This window comes from Lolium rigidum, chromosome 7 (assembly GCF_022539505.1).
Source record: "Lolium rigidum isolate FL_2022 chromosome 7, APGP_CSIRO_Lrig_0.1, whole genome shotgun sequence".
Classification (NCBI taxonomy): Eukaryota; Viridiplantae; Streptophyta; class Magnoliopsida; order Poales; family Poaceae; genus Lolium; species Lolium rigidum.
The window spans coordinates 157134353-157141220 of NC_061514.1; the positions used below are offsets into that span (position 1 = coordinate 157134353).

Below are 6868 nucleotides of genomic sequence, written 5' to 3' on the forward strand. Positions count from 1 at the left end.
ATCGTGTTGGTGCAAAGATGCAAGCGTTGGTGCAGGGACCTATGGCCCAGGTACAGGCGCATGCGCATACCATGTCACCCATGGTGACATCTGGCAGGGTGGGGTCACCTGCGGCATGGCTGGCTATTCCTCCGCCAACTTGGAGTCTCGTTGCCTCGGCGAGGTCGTCGCATTTTGCTAGGTCTTGTAGCTTGAACTGTTGGATGGCCATCCGGAGGGCTTCGTCGTGGTCCATATCCAGCGGCTATACGAGCTAGATCCCGCTCGTACACAAGGAGGCCGTACACAAGGAGGCCGAGGTAGTCGCCATGTTGTCATGCGGCTGCTCGCTTGGCATGTCATGGCCCACCAACCTGTGGCTCCTATTCCTGTGTTTAAACCTCGCCCACGGCGTCCTCGCCCTACTCCCACCCGTCGTCAACCAACAAGGCGACACGGCGTAGTGGGTCATAATCCCGCTTAAGCAACGTGTCACACGCCCTCGAGTTCGGGGTGTAGGCAGGGTCCTACGGCAGATCCAACAATAGTAGAGCCCGTCGTCGTCGAATCTCCTGGCGCCGCGACTGCCCATATCCCGAGCCGGAGGGTATTACTTTCTTCCGCTTCCTCTTGCAATCGCAGGAAGGCGGAAGCTAGGAACATCTCCGGCAGCATAGGATCTGTGCTTCTCGCCTACGGTAGCCATGGGCACCGTTATTGACACCCAGCTATTGGTTAATTCGTCTCCGATGATCGCTCAGTCTACAATGGCTGTGAAAAGAAACTGGCGGAAGGACGGCTCACGCAGTCAGATGCAACATGTTCTCCAACTTAATATTTTTTCAGGTTTCCTACTTATCAGCTAGCTGTTTTACAATTGGTGAACAGCTACTTTTTGGTCCGTCAGATCGATGTCCTGTGTTGCACGAATCTTGGCACATCTCTTTCTCATTTTCTCTTTTCCTGGTTGAGTCAACGTTCGACCCTCTCTTTTATTTTTCGAATTTCCTCATTTCCTCCTTTTCTGGCCGGTTGTCTCTTTTCTCCTCTGCCTCGGTTGAGTTGGAGGATAGGAAGGGGAGCGCCATGGCGGAGGTGTTGCCGGGGGATCCGCCACCACTGCGCCCGGCGGTGACCACGCAGCGGACGCGCGCGGCGGCGACGGAGTCCGTGCTGCCCTCTTCGGATGTGGAGCGCCGGGTGAAGGAGGCCATGGGGAGTCCTGCTGACCGAGAAGTTCCCCGGTGCGCGGCCGGGGAAGCTGTTTTTCGTGTGCGTCGAGGACATGGCCGTTCGGGGTATGCCTTCTGTATTCCTTTTCCTCTTTCATCTCTGATGTCGATTTTGGGTTGGGTAGTCACGTATGCAACTAGTATGCATCTGGCAGGTGCTGATTTGTGATGTTGTCGATTTTAGGTGGGCTTTCGTGTAGCCAACTAGCAAACAGGTTTGTATTTGGTTGCAGTGCTTCGATTTTTTGTTGTAGTTAGTTCGTCATGTTCACTAGTCTGAAGCCTTTTCGTTTTGCACATGGTGATGATTTTGGTTTTGTAAATATATTAGTAAGCAAGCCCAATGTTGATTTGTATATGAGTACAGCGAGATCTATGTAGTGTTAGGTAGCTAGATGTTGATTCTGATGTGAAGGTTGCCAGATGGAGTTAGCAAGATCTTAATATCATCTAAATAGTAAGGAATTTCTAATAACTGAAACTCATATGCAATTGACCGAAAATCGAGATGCATGTTTCGCTCAATTATATGTCTGAAGTCAGAAACTCCTAATATTTCCCTTTACTGATTCACTCCTTATTTTTTGCGTTTAGTTTTGATTAATTGACTGTAATCTGAACTGTCTGCTCACAGCTTGAAATCTTGAATCAGTTTAGATGTTTTTGCTGGTCTGTTTATTCCTTCAGAATTGTCCCGGTGCGGGAGCTTTACATGTATCTGAAATTCTGAATGCGATGAATGGCCCTTAGGCTGATGTGGCGACTGTGTTTTTTCAGTATATATGTATAAATCAGTGACTAATTCAGTTAGGGACTTTGCAATTGCTCTGTTATCACTTTCTAGTAGATAACTGCTTTTTATGAGATGTATGGAGAAGGCTAGCCTCCATGTCCATGTAATAACAGACAATTGGTCTATAACTTAACCTGCAAAGTCACCTTTGATTATGGTTCATAACTTAACCTGCAAAGTCACCTTTTATTATTGTTCAGAACTACTTGAAAGGCAAATTTAGGCAGCCAACCAGTAATCTGACATGGATGACTCATGATAAGGATACATAATTTCCATGTCCCAATACGGATGTTTTCAGTTTTCAGTTAAACATATGTTCTCTTCATATACGGATGAACCCTCTGCTTTTTGTACTTCGATGCACATTTTGTTCAGATTAATTGATTCAATATAAATCATGTTGGTCCTCGGATGAGTTTGAGTTTTGTAAATTGTAGCATTGAATAATCCAGAAGCATGGATGCACCTTGTCTAGTTTGATTTTGTTGTTATTTCTTCTGCTGGCTCATTGAAGTTTATTAGTACCTGTTCTTTTAAGTATCCTATGCATTCGCATATTTCTAATGATATTGGGTTGAGTAAGCCATACAAAGGGAAATGGTTGTGTATTCCATAGGTTTAGTGCACTGCCTTTAATTATTTAACCTTAGCAACATTTACTGCTCTCTTTTCATAGACTTACTGCATATACTTCTCCCAACTGATTCTGCTGCTTGAACATAACGCTTCTTTGTAATGACCTAATCTTTCATTTCCTAAGATTAATTTTTTTTTGTTTTTAATTTGTTCAGTTCTTATGTAATGTGCTTCTGATTTTTATTTTGTTTCTTCTGATATTTCTTGTTCATTTCATTTCTTTTTATTTTTTTGGGTAGGGGGGTAACTCCGCCTACCATTCATTATGGTACCCGGTTCCAAGCCCGGATAAAGTAGGAGGGTCCCTTTTCTCTCAATCTTTCAGTCACTCAGTTTTCATTCTTCACCGTTTGTATTTATGTCTCTCAGCTTTTCTTCTCTCAGTTTTGAATCTCTTTTTGCTGAGTTTTTCTTGTCTCAGATTATTTTTGTCTCTTAGTTTATTATTCATCACTCTTCATTTCATATTAGTTCTTCAGTCTTCTTAATTCCTCAGTCTATCATGTTCATGTCATTTAATTCTCTCAGTCTCTCATTCTCCTTCTCAGTATTTATTTCAGTTCTAGTATTGCTCGTTTAAGTTTATTTACTCTTTCTCACTTTATGAGTTGTTTAGTCTCATTCTCCTTCTTAGTATTGCATTGTTATTTTATTTTAGTTTTGCATTCTCCAGCTACGCCTCTGAAAACCTTCTGATCATTCAACATTTCTTCAGTCCCTCATTTTGTCATTTATTCATTCTTAAATTTTCTCTTCATTTTTCAGTCGGCACCTTTTTTTAATTCTTTCTTTCTACTTATCAATTATGAAAACACTAGGTGTTCCTAACAACAGCGCCAAAGGTATCAAAGCCAAAGGCATTAATTTTCTCTTTCAGTAATTCTTTTTTGTCTTTCTGCACTGCTTGTCATAGCTCATTTTCTATCTTTACTGTTTTGTATTTCAGCTTATCAGTTTTCTCTTCAATCATTATATGCTTATGTCATATTTCTTCAGTCATTGTTTGTTACTTACTTATGTAGAGAGAATAAAGTTGGTCAGAGATGTGTGGTGGCATAGCAGTAGTTGATTTCATCGATGATCAGATGTTTATCTCATTTGCATTCATTTTTTACTATTTTATGTTTCTCATGCTCACATTTTCATGAATAGACTGTGCGTACTAGATTGATAGTTAGAATCTCTTCTTGTACCACTCCATGAGCTGGTGTGACCGTCGGTGACGGTGCTTGTCTGCTGGAGGAATATGCCACTCTCTGATCCTTATTGAGAAATTAGTGTAGGAGTTTGTTTTCTAGAAGTTTTTATATCCAGATTTAAAAGTTTTACTATCTTATATTTTTCAGGGTTCTGCTGCCTGGCATGTTCGATGGACTGTCCAAAGTTCAAATGTTTCTTCGTTCAGTTTTTATTTCTTCTTCAGTTACTTTAGTCTTCAGTAGGTGATTCTCTCTTCTATCAGCGTGTCTCACTTTCATTTTACAGTATCATGAGTGTTTGTATTAGTTTTCAGTTTTAAGTAACCATTTTAGTCCATGTTAGTCCTTCTAGTGACGCCAAGTTTCTTCTGTGTATCTTTCTTGAGTCCTCATTCTCTCATGCAGTGTATTAGCAGTTTTAACTATTGTTCAGTTATTTTCTCAATACAACCTATCAGTATTCAGCCTCTAAATTGTCGATCGTATTCTTTCTTCTAAGTATGTGTTAATTCTATAATCTTTAGTTTATCTTTCTTTATTATCGTTCTACAACTTAGTTGCTTAGGCTTAAGTGTTCAGTTTTCCCTCTATTTCTTTTTCTTCAGTCTCCAAGTAGTGTAGTGTTTGCTCATGCCTGGACAAAGGTGGTTGGAGCAGCATCATGTTAGTGAGCGGCAAACTGGTAAGTTTGGTAGGGCAGCATCATATGAGTTAGCGCCAAATTGGGTAAGGTGGGTGGAGCAGTATCATGTCACTTAGCATCATGTCAAGTAGTTTGGTTATTAGTTTACTTTGGGAAGGAGTTTATTTTCACTCGTTGTCATGCATGTTTTTATTTTCAAGATGAGGAAGTATGTGAATACAGGGGGGCTACTATATGTTCAGTTTGTCCTTCAATTATGTGTCGGGCTCAGCTGGGAACTTACACTAGAGGGACAACATTATTTTGATGAACTTGTTGATGGTGTTCACTGGCAAATGCTAGTTACCTTGGTTTTTTCATAATTTCGTGGTGCTTTACCATCTGGCTATACTAAAAGAGTGGGTTTCCTTCTGTTTTAATTCAGTTTTGCACTTATTTGCGGGAGGATGGGAATAGACTCCTTCTAGTGACGCCAAGTGTCGGGCTCCTTCTAGTGACTCTTTCTATTTCAGTTTCTTTAGACTCTTTTGTTTATCTAGTTTGTGTTTTCAAATTGCCTTCCTCTTATTTTTCCATGCTTAGATGGGTGTTGAATGGAGTAGTAGTAGAAATAGCATGTAGCAGGTGACATTCTGTTTTTATAACAAGATGTTGTTTGAACTACTAGTTTGTAACTAAGGTTGTGTGCTCGGTACTGACAGAGTATCAAGCAGGTGACATTCAGGTTTTATTTCTTCTTCAGTTACTTTAGTCATTCAGATTGGGGTGGTCGAACAGCGTGAGGTTGCTGGTTTCTTGAGGAAGAAGAAGATCGGGGGAAGGTGGGCTTTTCTGTTCTGGGCTTTTGTAAGGCAGCACTGAGTGCGTCATTTTCGTGGGCTCATTTACGTGGGTTCATTTTCAACTGAGTGCGTCAGGGGCTGAGTGCGTCAGGTGGTGGAAAATCAAGGGAAAACTGAGGACAGCTGGCTACAGTTCATTGGGGGAAAACCTGTCTGTCCACGAATTGGAAAACAGACAGCCGTTGGTTAGTCACTCCCTATTTTTTAATGCTATCAGAGTCATTGTGGCACGTTGAGAATATGACCTAATCTCGGTCCTGTACACACAAAAGACTAGCTTGGATATACTGTACAACACTAACTTAGCGCACCGGAGCAGGCCCGGCCCTGGGGAGGGGCTGGCGGGGCGGCCGCCCCGGGCCCAGAAAAATTAGGGGCCCAAAATTTTTATATAGGCAGGCTTACTATAAGTTGCAAAAAAAAATTAACGTTTTTAGATGGGTTTCTATCTATACTTTGGGCCTTTATTTTTTTCTTTTAGTTGCCGATCCGGCCGGCCGGCCAGGAATACGTACGAGTAGGCCTGCGTACGAGTCATACCAACACGCAAAGTCGTAGATCATCTACCAACAGGCAAAGTCGCAGATCATCTAAAAACGTTGTCGCAGATCATCCATCGATAGTTGGTTCCATACGCCTATACGCGGAACAGAACGTCGCGCCCGGCGCCCTCGCCCAGGCGGTCGCGGTTTCCAGGCTTCCAGCTCTCCTGCCGCCGCGCGCCGCCGCCCCTGCGTGACTGCTGACCGCCGATGCTGCGACAATCTGCTGCCCTGCCTGGTTCGCTGGCCGCCGCAGTCCCAGTCCCCTGCTGTGCACCGAATCTGCATAGAAGGTAAGAAAAGAACGCCCGCCGGCTGCCACCGTTATCTTGAAATTCAACTATCTCCTCTAATTCTTGTTCTAAATTTCTATTACTAGTTCTTCTTCTTTTTTGTATGAGCTAGGTTAACTGATTATGGCGCCTGAATTCGGTGCTAAAAAAAGAAGAAGGAAACAGCAAGAAGAAAAATTAATTGAATCACAGAGAGGGTCTATGTTTAAATTTTTGAAACTTTTCAAAGTTGAAATTACTGAAAAACTATTTGAGATCTGTAATGTCTCAAGAGAGGTTAAATGGTTTGGCAACTCTATGCATCGAGAAGAAGTTAGTGGACGAGATTGATATTGATTCCATCGTCAGTGACTTTGCTTCTAGGAATTGGCGCAGAAAATTTTAAGGTATCATGTAAACATTATTATTTTTATATGAATATTGCAATTGGATATACTTAAAGTATTAATTTTCATCATTTTATACATGCGGGTAAAAAATTATAATAATTACTAAGAGGGGCCCAAAATTTTAGTTCCGCCCCGGGCTTTCGAAATCTCAGGACCGGCCCTGCACCGGAGATCACCTAATTAGGAGGTGCACACTATCTAGCTAGTAAACAATTTCCGTGAACCTGAAGGTATGATAAAGGAATGATAAATCACCCATCACCTTTCTTAACGACAAGTTGGTCTTTTGTTTTTCCTTTTTTTCGTTGATGACTCTT

At 42.0% G+C, this 6868-nt stretch overlaps 1 long non-coding RNA gene across 1 annotated transcript; it reads left to right on the forward strand.

Annotated features, from left to right (window-relative positions):
* Window positions 1–1148: 1148 nt before the first annotated feature.
* Window positions 1149–4296, forward strand: LOC124676750. The gene is made up of 2 exons (XR_006993778.1): window positions 1149–1277; window positions 3990–4296. It is a non-coding gene; the product is annotated as an uncharacterized LOC124676750 (long non-coding RNA).
* The last annotated feature ends 2572 nt before the right edge of the window (window positions 4297–6868 follow it).